Source organism: Marmota monax, unplaced genomic scaffold (assembly GCF_021218885.2).
Source record: "Marmota monax isolate L192 unplaced genomic scaffold, Marmota_monax_Labrador192_F-V1.1 WCK01_AAM20220418_F8-fsc00024, whole genome shotgun sequence".
Taxonomy (NCBI): Eukaryota; Metazoa; Chordata; class Mammalia; order Rodentia; family Sciuridae; genus Marmota; species Marmota monax.
Genome location: NW_026695224.1, coordinates 32,250,914 through 32,268,150, shown reverse-complemented (window position 1 = coordinate 32,268,150; position 17,237 = coordinate 32,250,914). Strand labels below are relative to the sequence as shown.

General features: G+C 47.0%; 1 protein-coding gene and 1 long non-coding RNA gene across 3 annotated transcripts in view; one reads left to right on the top strand and one right to left on the bottom strand.

Annotated features, from left to right (window-relative positions):
* Nucleotides 1-17,237, bottom strand: part of Cdh13 (cadherin 13) — an 873,206-nt gene that overhangs the window by 328,519 nt on the left and 527,450 nt on the right. The window lies entirely within an intron of this gene.
* Nucleotides 11,858-15,403, top strand: LOC124086564 (uncharacterized). Its single transcript, XR_006849831.2, has 2 exons — nt 11,858-12,098; nt 14,079-15,403. It is a non-coding gene; the product is annotated as an uncharacterized LOC124086564 (long non-coding RNA).

The window sequence follows — 17,237 nt, the reverse complement described above, 5'->3', positions numbered from 1 at the left end:
CCTTCTCCCTTTATGAAAAGTCTTAATGCAATTTTCAAGTTTAGGGTCTCCGTGCAGGAGATCTCCAGAAAAAAATTAGTCTCCCCTATTGGAACTCAACATCTCACTGGAAAAACACAGGATATGCTAAAGCTGAGTTTAGCTACATCATTTATGTTTTCTCTGGTCAAAAAGAGAACTTTTCCTTTCCTTGAAAGATCTTGTTAATAAACTCCCTAAAAGGTCATTCTTGGCTTTGAACAAAGCACAAAATAGATGTTAGGAAAGAGAATGGCTAACCCTTAACTTGACGGTAATGGTACCATAAGGACTGGAGATTTCCTTTGTTAAAACAGCACACACACACACACACACACACACACAGCCATCTGGGGCACAGTAAGGGAATATAAAATCATGTTAGGGCATCTTAATCCCTGATTTTCCACAATGTATTTAGTAAGAGCCTATTTTAGAGCTTTTACAACCAGAACCATTTGACTTCTGATTGAGAAATCCATGCCAATGATTTATACACAGAGCCTTTTTTTAAAATGCAAATCATGAAGGTGCCGTGCTGCAATGTCCTCATCAATCATAAAAAACACATACTTTGAATTTGTGTTGAAATGCAAAATCTATACCTCACGGATCTCAGCATGGAAGCACCATCATCTCCAGCTATAGCACCCGCATGTATTATTGGAAAATAATCACTAATCGCTCCCTGCTGCGATGCTGTTGCTTGCTAATGGTGCTGAAGGGCAACATCATCCAGGGGGAGGAGAGCTTCCTCTTCCTTTAGTCCCAGGGCCCAAAATCCAGGTGTGTGTGTGTGTGTGTGTGTGTGTGTAGGTGTATCTGTAGGTGTGTGTTTGTGTAGGTATGTGTGTGTGCAGGTGTGTGGAGGTGGGTCTGCAGGTGTGTGTATGTGTAGGTGTGTGTGCAGGGGTGTATGTAGGTGTGTGCATGTGTGTGGGGGTGTGTAGTTGTGTATAGGTGTGTGTATGTGTGTGGTGTGGGGGGTGGGTGTATGTGTGTGGTGTAGGGAGTGTATGTAGGTGTATGGTGTATGTAGGTAGGTGTGTGCATGTGTGTAGGAGTGTGTAGTTGTAAATAGATGTGCATATGTGTGGTGTGGGGGGCGAATGTGTAGGTGTGAGGTGTGTGTAGGTGTGTGTGGTGCAGTGTGCACACACAGTGTCTTTCCTTTCTCTTCAAGATTATCAAAAACACCTTGTATAATGTTTTTCTACCTCTGTTCTCACAGTGGCTGAATCGCACCCCCAAGCCTTTCCAGACTCTGTAGCAGAGTTGATTTTTTGTTTTTACCAAACATATAAAACCCCAGGGGAAGGAATTTGTGGTTAAGTAGAGTTTCCAGGGCCTTGAAGGAGTGGACGCTCCTATTAGTAAAACTACCTTAAAATGTTCTTCAGAACTACCCACAGATCTGCAGACAGGGCAATGAGACTTTAGCAGGGGGAGAGGAAGTCTAGAACATTCCTGTGGGTTAAGATTTGACCAGTGAAGCATGGGTCCCTGTTGCCCCGTGCTGTTGCACAGCTGAGTCCAGCTATGAGCTGACCCTTCCTCCCAGGGGAAGCACTCAGTGCTGAACCCCCGACACCTGATTTTCATGGATTATCCAAGGAAAATGGGGCCCCATCATCACTCCTAGGACACCTTCAGCTATGGCAGCAGTGACTACAAGACCCCCGCTGTTGACATTACTTGTTTCCAAATGTTGCTTCTTATCTGGAGCTGAACTTGGAGAGATTATTCCAGCTGAAAAAGCTTTGATTTTTTTCTCCTGTTCTCATGTATTACTATCTAGGGGCTTAGCAAACAAATGTGGGGGTCTTGCTTTTTTCTCAACTTTAGGTATGTCCCAGCCTCGTTTGTGGGACACTTCCTGAGAGCCGGGCACGTTCTTCCACTGTCTGGAGCAGTGGTCCTTCACCAGGGAGGATTTGACTACCCCGACCCCACCCCAGGGGATATTTGACCACGTCTAGGGACAGTCTGGTTGCTGCAAAGATCAGTCCCCTTACAGCAAAGAATAACTGGGCCCCCAATGTCAAAGTACTGGGGTGGGGGCTGGGAAGGCCCTCTCTAAAGTGGGATGACCATTGCAGTGCTCATGTGGAGAGTGCAGTGGGGGATTTTGCTGTTCTACAGGGCAAATGAGGACAGAGCACCTAAGAGTCCAAGCACGGCAATAGCTATGATTCACTGAGCTTCTACCACGTGCTCGGCTGGCTCTCTCCGGAGTAGCTTTTCTCACACTCTCCCCTGGTCAACACTGCAAGGCAAGCAGTACTCACTCAATTTGCAGATGAAAGAAAATGGGAAGTGAGTTGTCTAAGATCATAGTTACTAACTGGCCTAAGACAGGAGCTCTCTGATGTCCAGTGATGCAGCCTATGTCCCACTGCATCAAGGTCATGGCTCCTGAGGGCAGTCCTGAAGGTGTCATGTCAACTTGTAGCCTGTTCTCACGGTGTCCCATGGAAGGAAGACAAAGCCTTCAAAAGTACGTGGCATTAAACATTCTGGAATCAGATTGAAAACGTCAGGTTCTGCTGGGCACACAGGTAGATTATGTTAGGAATCCTTTAATCTGCCAGATACACAAGTAGGTTAGGAAGTCATTCCTCAGAAGGGACACCACATGAGAGTGCCCACGTCCACAGTCCCCTCCCACACACAGCTGGATGCCTAGAAACAGAGGGAGGTAATGATATCAAGCAACACCCTCACTCCCTGCTCCTCTGTGGACCAGGCTTAAGTACTGATAAGTCATGGACAGCAGGACCGTCCTTTGAACACGCAGACCACAGGCAGGGGTGCCTCCAGAGGACGTGGCTCTGGTTTTACCCACTGCTCTCACATTAAGAGCTTTCTATTTTAGATGGCGAAGCTCCCGGGTCTGAGGACAATGCACGGTTCATTCTGATGACTCATACTTTAAAGCTTAAAGAGAACACTCTTGTGCAAAATATGCAAAGTGGGAGAGTTCTGCCATGCACGGGTGAGTAGAGTGCTCAGCCACTCAATAAGCTACAAACAAGAGAGCGAAGGAGGGAGGGGGAGAGAGGAGAGGAGGAGCGGAGGGAAGAGGAGGAGGAGGAGATGACCACTGAAGCTTGACTCATCCTTATTAGCAGCTTCACCAAGGGGATTCAAGCACATGAATAAACCGTAGCCTATTAACCCACAGGAAGCTGCTGGATGCCTGGCTCATAAACACCTCGTCTACTCCTCCCCTCGTACAACACGCACATCACTAGGGTTCCTCATTTCAGTCAAGAACTTGTGCTAATGGACATTTACATATGATATTCATTTATTTATCTAGCCAACTCGTATCCCACACACATTAAGAACAGGATCTGTCCTCTGGTAGTTGTTCTGTATGGATTGTATTGGTTCTGGAGAGCTACCTCTTAAATCCCGATTTTCCCAGATGTATCATCCCTTTCATGTAGATTTCTAGCATTGTGGAACCTTGGGAAAAAACAGGATCATAACTTTGAGCTCCTTTCCTTCTCCTCAACTCTCCCACAAAGCCAGCACTAGATCTCTGCTTCTAGAATTACCAGCACGACCTTGTTTTCTGAGACCCTAATCTGGTCTCACCCTCCATTCCATTTAGTTGAGATTAAACAAAATCATCCAATCTCATGTATTCCCTGCTTCAAATATTCTAGTGAGCTACTACTGTTCCTTTAAGATAAAACCCGTATTTCTTTCTGAGACAGGGTCTCACTAAGTTGCTTAGGACCTCACTAAATTACTGAGGCTGGCCTTGAGCTTGTGATCCTCCTGCCTCAGCCTCCCAAGTTGCTGGGATTACAGGTGTGCACAGCTGCATCTGGCAAAACCCATATTTCTTATCATGGCTTATAAAGTCCTTCAAATCTAGCCCCTTTGTCCCCCTCCAGCTCAATCTTCTATCGCTAGTCAGGTCTCTAACACCACCCCTAGGGTTCAGTCAAATGAGAACACATGGAATTTCCCCAAATGATTATAATCTTTGATGTCCGATGCTGTTGCACATGCTGGACAGGTGCTCTCTCTACCCCTAACACCTATTCATCCCACAGGCCAGGCCAGCGCCGAAGTCCCCAGGGAAAACCCCTTCTGGTAATGACAGAGTCTTGCTCCTTAGTGTTCTGCACTTGAGATTCTGACTCAGCTGTCATGAGAATCCAGTGTCCCTTGCCAACCTCTAGTTTAAGGGTAGGTAGGTGACAATTCTGGCCTATGTTGAAAAGTGTGCAGGGACCTTTCTGTCCCTTCCTCCTCCTCTCAAAACAGACAGAAAAAGCGCCATCCTTCTTCTCTCTGATGGTGTCTCGTTGTGCCGGCACTTGCTGGGGCCAACTTGATACCAGCCAAGAGCAACCATCAGACTGGAAATGACAGTGGCCAGGATAAACCTGAGAGATGAAAAGATCCTGAGACCTTGATGAGATTTTTGAGCCACTGCGTGACTGCCCCTGGGAGCTCGTCCTTCTCCTGACCTCCCAGTTTGATGGAATTTCTTTTCTCACTTAAGTGGAGATCAGTTCGAGTTAGAGATCTGTTACTTGAAGCTACAGCGCCTCACCGCATCGCCTTCTCTGATATCCCCTGGTATCTCACAAAGCGCCAGTGCACAGGAGGAACTCGGTAAATATTTCTGCAGAATAAATGATGAATAATTAAGTGACTTAAGGCCCGATTTTTCTCTGCTGAAGTTGACTGATGAGCCAGGGCGACTGAGGGGGGAGATGGAGGCTCCTACAGAGAGTGGGGAGAGAGCAGAGTGTATGCCATCCAGGGCACCTGTTTTCCAGGCTGAGACCCGAGCCAGGAAGTGCACTGTAGGGCAGGGCCATCTGTAGCCTCTTTCCCTGGTGATCTTTTTGTGAATTCATCTTTTTTCATGACCCAAAGTGAAAACTTGCCAAACAGCCAAAATAAGGGGATAATAAAGAGAAACATGTGGAGTGGCAAATTAAGATTTCTCTTGCCACCGCTAAAATGTGACCAGACCCAGGACTTGGAAAGACGTGACCTCCATTCAGATTGGCTAAGCCAGGTTGCCAAACAGCGAACGTGACAAGATTCCATTTTGGTAAAATCATGTGTGTATTTATGGACTAAATGAAAGTCCAGGAGATGTTCAGACACTGCTTATCTTTTGGTGGCAAGACTATTGGTGATTTTTACTGCTGACGCCTTTTAGAGTGCTTAAATTTCTCCAACAAGCACGTGCAACTTTTACCCTCAGAAACAGTAAAGGCTACAAACTTATTGGGAAATTAAATAGAGCAGAGGAGATCCCCTAGAGATAACACGTCCCTGGTAACACTGTTATTGGAAAAGTCATCACGCTGCGTACAGTGAAATCCCAGAGTGCTTCCCACCTGGGTCACAGAACCTGTCTCTTGCAATCCTCAGTAAAGCGGGTAAGCTGGGGGTGCTGGGCCGGGTTGCCTGGCCCGGGGTCTTTCCAGGTCCAAAGGCAGTGCGGAGGGCCTGTGCCACAGCTGCTTGGAAGGTTTTCCCAGGGAAACCCAGTTAGTCTGCGTTGGCTTCCTTCACGACAGAGCCTTGCTTCTTGGGATTTTTAAGTGCTCAGGAAGCCCAGACTGAATGCTAAACCTAGGAGTCTTATGATTTATTTTTAATGCAACAAAATGAACCGGGAGCTTTTTGAACATTCTTTTCTTCTTTTGTGAGGCATTAATTTTGCAGGGCAGAGCAGGACGCTGGAATCCATTACTGACGACGTTGGTGCCTGTTATTGGAGGCTGTGCACAGGGATGTGTGGCTTTCAAACGTCATCATTCTTGCTGACTTGGTTAGGCTCAAAAAATAAATAATATATTTTTTTTCTGTATTGATGTCTTCCATCTTTTCTCTTGTCACCAAACTGCACAGATCAGAATAGAGGTGTATGCTTCTTCAAGAAGGTCCAGATATCTTTTTAAAACAGTCTCAGGCATTTAAAAGTCTAGCTCGAATGCCCTGCCATTATTCTATTTACTCCATCCTTCCATCACCTGTTTATTTGCCCAGAGAACATATGTGAAGCATTTGTGTGGGAGACCTTGTCTGGACCAAAGCCCCATTTGACCTTGAAGTCTCCTTGACTGGTGGAAGCGCGTCAGGTTCTGTCTGGCCGGTGGTCTGAGTGCCTCACGTATCGGGGACTCTCCAGCATCAGGCTTCAGGGACCACTGAGAAGAGCACGTGGCACTCAGGCGGCCTTCCCAGAGTGCCCACTGGAAGAAGGGGCACAGGGAGGATGGGGACAAAGCGAGGATGGCTGGGACAGTGCTGGTGGCCGTCCCCCACCTTCCCTCCCCGCTCTTATTCACGCCCCTTCCTCTCCCACTGGCTTGGCTGCAGTGAAGATGGCCGGTAGCCCTCCGGGGCCTTTCTCCTCCCCGTCCTCCACAGAGGCCTTTCCAAAACACCTGCCGGACCTCACTGCTCCTTTGTTCACAGAACTGCGCTAGCTCCCCGTCTCCTGCAGCAGCTCCTCTCAGCCTACGAACGTACCAATTCACTAGGAATGTGACAGAGACAGTCGCCCCCTCTTTCCAGGACACGTGTTAATGAGTTACTTGAGTCTAAATGCAATCTGCTACTGTACTCAGAGTAAGCTGCGGAGTATTCGAATTTTGGTAAGACTGGACAGAGAAGATGTCACAAGGACATCATTACCTGCCACGGAAACCGTGCCCTGCTGGCTGACAGGTCCCCAGGGGGCACGGGAGTGTTGCTCTAGTTGAGACCTGAGGATGTGTGGCAGTCATGGCCGACCTCAGGATTCTCCGGCTCCTCACGTTTGTCCCATGTCCCTCCCGGCTTCAAGTGCATTGCCTTCAACCAGGCTCACAGCTCCCTGGGTTTGTTCTTCCCACCTGGAACTCGTGTGATGTGGGCCATCTCTGGGCACTTGTCTTTCGAGCACTGACCACAGAATATACCTTCTGCCACAGCCCATCTGACTGGGGTGGTTAGTGAACCTCCGTGGGAAGGGATGTTCTCATGTGTGAAGTGGATTTAAGTTATGAAGACTACAACAGAACAGGCACAGAGGAGAGAGAGCCACAAAGAACAGGGGGAAAAACCTATCTTGAAACTGTGTCATGGGCAGGACAGAAAACATCTTTACTGAGCAAAGAAGGTTAAAAAAGTCCAAGGACACGGGGCAGAGAAATTCACCCCGAGAAGTCCCCAGTGCATGGGAGGATGCAGAAGCCTCTGCGTCCAACGTCTAGAGTGTGGTTTTCTACAAGGCTAATAGATATGCACAACTTTAATTCCTTCAATTAAAACCATTTATCCACAGCAGTCACATGAGCCCTGGCTTGGAGCCCTTGGTGCTCTGAGCTACACAGTTCAGACCCACCACGGATTTTCTGTCTTTCCCAGCTTACAGGGTCTCAACGTACATATGTGACAAGTGACTGCGAGGCCTAAATGAAACAATGCTTGCTAAGGGGCTAACCTGACTCCTGGTAAACTGGAACGCCCCTAGAGACGGTGGAGGTTCTTATTACCACTGTTTTCAGCTTTCTATGCTGGAAAATAAGGAAGCCAAGGAATGCCTTGTTACCGAGGCTTCTGTGTTCATCCTTCCCGGCCCAGCTCATGACTAAAATTCTGCTTCCCAGGTAGCTCTACCAGCACAGAAAGAGTGTGTTGACATACAAGTAAGGACATCTAGTTTAACCTACAAGTATGGTTCTCATGACCAGTCACTCTATTGACATTATGGCTTACATATGCATCTCTAACAAATTTGTTTACTGAAAGCCCATCTCCAGGATAAAAACTACCTCTGAACGTAAACCCCAAGTCAAGCTCCAGGTCTGTGAAGATGATGGCATCCTGGACTTTGGGCACAGATAAGGTCTTGCTTATAGCTTATAGCTTTGTACATCAACCAGGTGAACTTCCCCAGTGACCACTGACGACACCCCTGGAGTTCAAGTTCTTTGCCTTCCAATGGAAGTCTGCTCCGTGTCCATTTGTCTGCATGTTGTATCCCCCAAAGTGGAACAGAGGTCCCAGAAGGCCGGGGTACAGGTAAGGCCCGGGTCTGTGTATCTGTCGCTGTAAACCTGGGAGCATTCAATAAATGCTTCCTGTTAAAACTCACCTAAGGAAGGCTGGGGTCTGACTTCATATCGGAGGATTTGGTCCTGATCAGATACATGTAGCACAAAAAAACCTGTCCTGAAAGTTCGGGGCACCTTCTGTTGTTGATGGCCCATTTTAAAAAGATAGTCTTTAAAAAAACACTTGGAAACAGAACTCAATGTTGCGTGGTAATTGTTGAGCTAACGTCTAATGCAATGTACACTGCTATTATATAATTGACCCAAGTGTCTGGTTAGTAACTTCAGTCCGAGAGACAGGTTTAATTATAAATTCAGTCATTTATCCAATACCAAAAAACCCATGATAACAAGCATTAGGATCTAATTGCCCAGTAAGAGTTGTAAAACACTTTCTTCTAAAAGCAAATTCATTTGTTTCATAAAAAAAAAATCTACTTAGTTCTCATTAATATATTATTCGGTGTAAGAATAAATAAAGAAAAAGAATCAGAGTACAATCAGGCTAAACTAATGGAACTGTTCAAGCTTTTATAATACTGATTTTCTGAATATACCCTGAGGACATTCACAGAAATTCAGTGCTAATTAATAGTTGTTTTTCTTTAATGAACATCCCAGTGATTTCAATTCAAATATTCATAATTATTTTTATAATCCAAAGGAAATGGCCAACTTGGTGAGCATATCCAACAGGCCTCATGGGGGCTGGGGGATCGTGGCTCTTGACTTGAGTCGCATGGCCTTATTCCTAACAGACATAGAGGTTGCAAGACAAAGATGTTTCTGGATGTTTTGTCTGTGGCTGAAGCTGCTCACTTTGATAATGCTCTCCCCACAGCCGGAAGGGGACATGCTGAGCATTTCCAACAGCTGGTAGGACAGAAGAGGCACCAGAAATCCATCAGTTCCCAACAAGCCCCATGTGGAAAAGTGACCCTCAGACAGTGGACAGAATTTGGTGTGTGAGAAGGAAATTGGGACCCAAAGCAGCAAAGTAGTATTAATAAGCCCTTGGAACAGTCTCGCAGTGAGGAGGGGAAATGCCCGGAGACCCCTGCCTGACCACAGCTGTGTGTCAATCATGCTTCCCTGACATCTGTGCTCAGGTTTCGGTTGACAGCGACCAAAAGAAGCTTAAACAGAAACTACTGCATTGATCTTATGTCTAGTTACAACCTGTCACTTTTAAAATTTGTATCTTCTGAACCAAATGTAAACAAAGCTGGTGACAGAAGCCGGTGGTGAAAAACAACATCTAAAGGCCATTATAAGTGAACCCCAGCTCCTCAGATGAATTCAATCAGGCGTAGCCATCGGGAGCAGGTGTGACTAAAAGTGATGTCATACATTTGTATATTGAAAAAAAATTTGATGAACATTGACCTGATCAAGGTGACATTAGCTATATGAAAAATAATCATAGGAAACACTTTTTGAATATACATAGAATGTGTATGAGATGAATTTAAGGAGCAACTGAGGGCATTTTTTTGAATAATTCAGGCATAAGTCCCACTGGACATAAATTCAGGTCAAAGTAAGTCGGGCTGAATTATCTGCCCTTCCTTGCAGTAAGCACCAGTAAATCTTTTGGAAATCAATTGACTGAAGGCCTACCTTGGATTGTCTTTCCATGGGGTAATAAGGCAGTGGATGGTGGGGGTTTTGAATAGTTTTCTCCCTGTAACATGCCCGAGGTGAGTGAGTGTGCTCCAACTGCTGTCCTGATATCAAGAGGGAGGGGAAGGGACAACGCTGCAGGCAGTCACCACACAGAGCTTCTAATGGCAGGTGGGAGCTGGATGGAGAAGGGGTGCAACATGGCCAGGCACAACGGCCATGCCTACCATCCCAGGGACTCAGAGGCTGAGGTGGGAGGATAGAGAGATCAAAGGCAGCCTCAGCAACTTAGCAAGGCCCTTAACAACTCAGTGAGACCCTATCTCTAAATAAGATATAAAAAAGGGGTTATGGCTAAACACTCCTGGATTAATCCTCAGTACAAAAAAAAGAAGGGGTGCAAGATGTAGAGACGGATAAGAGAAAGCATTCTTCTGGGAAGACCAACTATCATGCCTGAAGATGTCCATCACGTGACCTCTAGTGAGAATTATTCTCCAGGGAAGATAAGCCGTGCCTGAAAGTTCCCTGGTTAATTAAGTTGATTTACCCACCACTTCTCCATCCATACTTAGCTATTCGCTGAGAAGAGCCAACCACTGTAAGAGATGTACAGGACACGGAGGGGAAGGAGACCCAGATGGGGGGTGACGGCTTGGAGCAACACATAATCTTACAGAGAAATAAACCTGCACCTTCCAACTCCACCTACAAGGATCACGAAGGAGTTCTGCAGGCCCTGCTGGGAATGCTCAGCCAAAAAGGACACGTCATCAAAGGCAAAGAAGGGAGAGGCTTTTCATGGGGATACATTAAGCTTCAGGTCTAGAGAGAGATATCAGTGTTCTCCAGATGGAGATGGGAGAAAACGCTCTCCGTAGAGAAGAGAGTCACTGGGAAGGCCAAGGGGAGCCTCCCTGGGTGAAGAGGCAGGGCCAGAAAGAAAACTGGGCACGTGCACAGTGCTGGCCAGTTATTAGTAAGTGGCTTGGTGCCCAAGGAGAAGAGCCGTGGACATGGACCAGGGAGGAGGAGTTCCGTCTTGCTGGGACAGGGAGCTGGATGTCAGTCCCATGTACCTTGGAGAGGGTGGCTGGAGAGTCAGCTGTTTGGAAAGATACCTCGGTTCGAACATCTTTGTGACCATTCTCAGTCGAAGGAGAATGGGGCATGAAGGGTCAGTGGTGTCGCATTCACCCCTCGGCACAGTGGTGAAGAGAGTACCTGTGAGCTACGGCGACATGCGGCCCACGTGGACCTAACCAACGGTGACAGGAAGGAACCTGCACAAAAGGGACACGCTGTACAGGTATGCAGGAGAAAGACTCAAAACAGGCCACTCGGATCTGTGCCACTGGACATCAGGAGTGGCCGCCATGGAGGAGGGACCGTGACTGGAAGGGCTGCAAAAGGGAAGTGCCCCTCTCCTTCTATCTGGCTGGGGCTACCGGGGGCTGGAGGACAGCCCTCAGGGGAAATTTCTGCAAAGGTCACAGAGAGCAGAATCCACCTTTTGCATGCCGATTTTGTGATAGACCATCATGAACCAGCCCCCGTACTACCAGGAAAGGAGATTTCCCATTTCACAGGTGAGGAAACAGACCCCAAGAGCTAAGCCACCTGCCCAAGGTCGAGCAGCTAACAAGGACACGGCTAGATAAACCCACTCCTGGTCTCCACCATGGGGCAACAGGCTCTGTGGTGTGCCTGGCATTATGTAAATTCCAACTCACACAAGTGGGATCTTTTGAGATTGAATCCTACATATTCACCATATTAAAGCAGCCGTGATAAAGAAAAAAGAGTAAAAGGAACTTAGGTCCCCTTGAGAGGCGGTCTCAACCCTGGCTGTGCGGTAGCATCATCTTAAAATATTGAGAAATAGCAACATCGGGGCCCACACTGGAGAGCGGCCAGGGCACATGCATTTTTTAAAGCACTGCAGGTGATTCTGAGGTACATCCACAAGCCTGGGGAGAAGGTGCTAGCAGATACCAGAAGCAATGACACTAATATACCAGAAACAGTGAGATCAATACACCTGGGTCCCAATGTTGACATTTTAACTTCCAACAGCAGAAGTCCAAAGGGCCAAGGTTGGACCATATGCTCTTTGTGCCTGGAGGACAGCGGGGTTGACGGACACTCAGTCCAGACAGTGAGCTCAGGTCCTGGCCTTCAGCAAAAATGTGTCTCGCTGGGTTTTGTAGCCTGGGAGCAGGGACAGCCCACCATGTTCCTCACTCCTGTTCCACTAAAGACTCACTTGATAAATGAAGGAGACTCACATTTTCTCTTTCAAAAGGGCAAGTCACGGTGATGTTCAACCCCTTAAGGGAGCTGTAGCAAGCAGCCAGTTAGGGAGCCCAGGTAGGTTGATTTTTCTCTTGCAAATACAATTGACATCTCCATTATGCAAATCTAGGTGAATGTTCAAAAGGATGCAAATACCATTGTCTTCTCCGTCCAATATCCTTTAATGTTTTAGTCGCTGCTTTCATCAATGGCATTAATTTCCATTCAGAGCCTGCATTTCAAGTGATTGCCATGCAGCCGCTCCTACTGCAGAGAAACGGAGGTGCACCCACTTGAGCTTTATGAAAGGGAAAATAATTTGTCTTGGGGGTGTGGGATATTTGTTGAAGGCTCTTTGGGAAAAGGTTAAGTAATCAGCTTCCCAACACAGGTCTTGGGATGCACGCTTTCTACTTGATAAAGCCCTGCCACATGAATGTCACCACCCAGAGGCCCTGCATGCACAGCTGGCTCCGTGTGAACCCCTGGGGCATAGGTGGGTGGCTTTCAAGGGGCTCAGGTTGATGCCACCTCTTCCTGCCTTGCGCTCACCTCTGCATGTTTACCTGGTCTCTTGCTTTCTCCATCTTTCCTTCTGGTTATTAACAGGACCCACACCGTGGGCTTTATACTAATTTGATTCCTTCCTCCCTTCCAACCCCTTAAGCTCCCTTAAGGGGTTGAACATCACTGTGACTTGCCCTTTTGAAAGAGAAAATGTGAGTCTCCTTCATTTATCAAGGAAGTCATTAAGCTAGTCATTTCACCTCTCTGCCCTTCTATCAGTTAGAGACCCTGGGCCATAGGTTGCTGGGACTTTAGCTAACCCGTGGAATGCATGATTCCTTTGGCAATGCCTTCCCCAGCCCTCCAGGGTGGGCACCAACTAGGGAACCAGTGAACTGCACCCGCGGGAGTCGGAAGGGGCTTGCTTTCTGCACTCTCTGAAAGGAAGTGCCAAAAAACTCGGTCATAAAGATAAATGAGGTCAAAACGCAATGCATTTTTAAAAAATGGCAATTACTTAAAAACATTTTAGACGGAGACAGGATCAATTACAGGGCAGAGATACACCACATTGGAATCAAAGGCAAAAGGAAAACTCAGCGATGCTCATATCGAAAATTGGGCATTTTGTTCATTATAGATTTTCTGCATTAATTTTGATGATGTCTTTATTTAAAAATTTGCACCTTATGGATTTCTATGCATTGATTCTGAGAGTTTACATGCTGCATTAAAATGCTCTTCCTCCTGAAGACTGAGACTTTTGGCCTCCAAATATAATCTCTCAGTGGTCCCATTCAGCTCACCCTGGTCTGGGCTCCTTTGGTGACAGCCATGTCTTAGAGGAGGTCTTCATCTGTTAATAAGGACATTTTCTTTCTTGCTGGGAGCCAACCTGTAGGATCACAAGGATACCTGAGCCCCCCAGACAAATGCACTTCTTCTGAAGGTCAAGGAGCCATGGCAAAATTTAAAGAAAGACCAAAGGAAAAAGAAAGTACATGTGAGAAGAGCCGGATGCAGAAAGGTCTTTGTGCGGGAAGAGTGTGTGGGCAGCGGCCGGAACTTTCACACTGAAAACAGTCACGGGACAGCTGCGACCAGGGCCCAGAGGCTGCCTGGTGCTCTGGCTCTGTCTTATAACACCTCTGTCAAGCACGGGCCGTTGTGCCTTCAGCTTATTCTGAAAATGGTTTAGAAAAAGACAAGCACCTAATGTTATGCTGTGCCGGAGTATGCCATCTCATATTAATCACACATTAATTCCATTATGTATTAATTACATGAGTCACATTTGTGTTCACCATGCTCATTATACTTATATTAGACTTACATTTCTTAGATTCTGTGTTAGGGTGCTTTGCTATATTATGCAATTAAATAACCTGCTGTTTTCTTTGCACTGAATTAGCCAGAGATGTTCCCAGCCTGTGACAAGGTTGGCATTTGGAAAATGTTAGTCCTTCCTTCCCCTGAAAATTTCCTGTTTTTTCACAGCTGTCTGAACTCTTTAGTCTTTGCCTCTATTTTGTTTTTTTTTCCCTGCAGGCCATCAAGATTTTGAGTCTCATTATGCTGCCTGCACGATGATAAACATACCCAAGTGAGTGGTCTTCTTGATTCCTGCCTGTGATGTAGGCAGCGGTTTTGTATCCCATTTTTTAGATGTGGAGACTGAGGTCTAAGGGGCACCTTGCCTGGGGTCAAACAGCTAGTGACTCCCACCATCTCAAACTAAGTCCCGGCTCCGACTACTCCCATGTTCCTTGCAGGTAGTCTCTGTTCAGGATTGAAAATCCAAAATGAGAAGCCAAAAGTAAGGGATGTACGAAGGTCCCCAAACTTCCCCAAACTAGAGTTGATCTGATTCATTCCTGTGACTGGTCACCACTCCAGGACTCCACTTGGCTAGGAATGCATCTGTGGAGGCAAGTGCTCAGGAACTCAAAGGCCGCGGCCCGTGGCTTCGGATCCTGGGAGCACTGTGACTGGCTCGGCCGTGTGCAGGTCGCCCTTGCAGTCATCCTGTAGATTGAGGACTCACTGTGGGGCAAGCTCTGGGACAGACATTAGACAGACTATGGAGGATGAAGTAAGCCCCTGCCGCCAGGAGCTTCCCGTTTCAGACAGGAAGGTAATTCACAGTTCGTCATCCCAGCTGCAGGCGGTTGGAAGGCCAAGCGCATGGCGAAGGTGTGACGCTGTGGGAGTGTGGCAGAGGGGACTTGTTGCCGATTGAGGCTAAGACCTCAGCAGGCAGAGTGGAAGACAAGGGGAAGGTGGGATGGAGAGGAACCTCACGCGCAGTGGCAAGGATTCCAAAGCCACCTGGGGGCACCTCCTCTGGGGCGCGATAGATGCTCCTGTGGAGGTGTCCTCAACATGCCCGGCCTGCAGCCTGAGCCTCATGCCCAACCAGTACCATCATGCGGTCACATGACAGCCTGTCAGCCATGGAGACCATCTGATCAAGAAAATGACAGGGTGAAGCTGTGCTTTGAGGAAACCCACCCATTTGCACACCTGAAGGAAGGGGAAATGGAGCATTTAGAAGCCCCTGCAATTGGTCTGCTGAGGGGGAAGACGTACTCTCAGGAGATTGCAGGACACTGCTGACTTTTCTGTGTTCTCTGTCTTGTTGATTTCAAGGAGTTTTCTATATTGAGGACAGTAGCTGTCTGTTATATATGTCACAAAATTTTCTGTCCTGTTGTCATTTGTCTTGTTAATAAAAAAAAGAAACCTGTAGGACCTCTCAAATATACAGGAGTTTTAGTTATTGATCCACTTTTATTTATTGCATTTGGGACTGGAAACTTCTCATAGAGTCCTTTTTTCCTAGTAGAATAAAAGAAAGTCCTGTTTTTAACATCTCCTATATGATCTTTTTGTGTGTTTTATGGTTTTTCATGTTTAGGTCTCATCCATCTGAAAATGTGTGTTGCTCTAAGTTGTGAGGAGGAGGCTAATGATGTCCTCCCCGTAGGTACACCTACTTGTTCCGACTCCGTGTTTTTAATAGCCAGGCCCTTCCAGGGTTATTTGGGCCCATTAATAAAGATGTGCAAATTGCCCCTGACCTTTAAGGTGGGATTTAATACCCATTTTTAGCGGCAGTTTCCAGAGCGGGGTAGCTATGTGCAGTGTTTGAATGATGCTAACGTCCTTCCGCGCCTGGGGCGCTGATAGTTCAACCATAGCGTTTGTGCTATGGTTTTGTCTAATAGAATTTTAAAACAATTATTTTGTGTGCGCATCCAGGAGCCCCTTGGCATTGGGAATATTTTAAATTCAAACTCAAGAATGGAAAGGGGGCCTAAATCTCCACTAACAAATCCTCAGGGACGGAATATTTACTTCCTCCTCTACTTCAGATCTATAAAAAGAGTTGACTTACAATGACTTAATTGGAATAAATCTAGCTCTGACATTTGGCTCGTTTGTATCTACTATTTAGAATTTTTACCTTGAGCCTCCTGGAGATCTTAAAGCCATTTCCTCTGACTAAATATTAAGTTCAAATCTGATGTGAGGGAAAAAAATGTTAAAATGAGATGAATTTGCACAAAAGGAGACAAAAACCGAATTCAGAATTGGTTGATTCATTCTCCCACAAAAGAGCACCATTCACAATAAAAAGTAAAAAGGAAACCCCTGGCAGTGAGCCCCCAGGGTGCTGCCTGCTTTCTGTGCCACCGGGCCCTGTGAGCTGATGGCATGTAAGACGGTGTCCACACCATTATCATAAAGAGGAAAGTCACCTGCCCAGTGGCGCCCTCCAGTCCCACGGTCAGCGTGGTGCACACTGCAGTATTGAGCTGTGCTGGTGGACACAGGCCTGAGTGCTGCCCGTGGATGCAGGTACAGCAGGTGCTAGGTCATGCTGGGCCATGGTAGTGAGGGATGTGCTTATTACACCCCTAATTGTCATCGTAGTGCACGTTCTTTCTACTTATAAAAGCACTTACTGGAAAACAGTTTATGCCAAACCTCCTGCTCAACACCGTGCACTTCCTCTCTGAGAAGGGAGCTAATGTGTGCATCTGCCCAATGTTTGCCGAGTGACCTCTGCATGACAGGTACTGTGACAGCTCTGGGAACGCAGAGGTGTCTGAGAGGAGCACTGACCCTGGTGTGTGTGAGTCGCACAGGGAAACACCAAAGACTCAGATGCAAGGAGACAGAGGACAAGAGAAGAATCTCCAGGAACTGCCTGGTGGAGGTTCTGCAGAAGGGCTGGGGGCTCCTGGCACCTCTAATGAACAGGGCTGAACCGTGGGGGACAGATCTCAGCTCCATAAGTGCAACAACTCAAGGCAGAGCTTTTCGGGTGGATGCCTGGGGTGGGACAGGACATCCGTCACAGATTCAGGAAAACTTGTTGAGTGTGGGAGGAAGAGCCACATGCTCATGAGCACCTGCCGAGTCCCGGGTTGATGATCCCCTGAACATGTCAGCCTGGGCATTCAGAGTCTAATTAGCTCCCTCCCTTTGCATTTCTTCTTCTATTATGATTATTTAAGTGAACCTGCATTTTTCATTAAGAGTCATCTCATTCTTTCCCTAATATAGGACATAAAGCACAAACTAGAAAAAGCTTCATTAGCTTGTAAGTTCTCAAGCTCAATAGCTATGCCTTATTGTGACACCATCTTGTCCTTCCCACTGTCCTCCGCCCTTTCCCATGCCTGGCCTCCAGTTGATGCA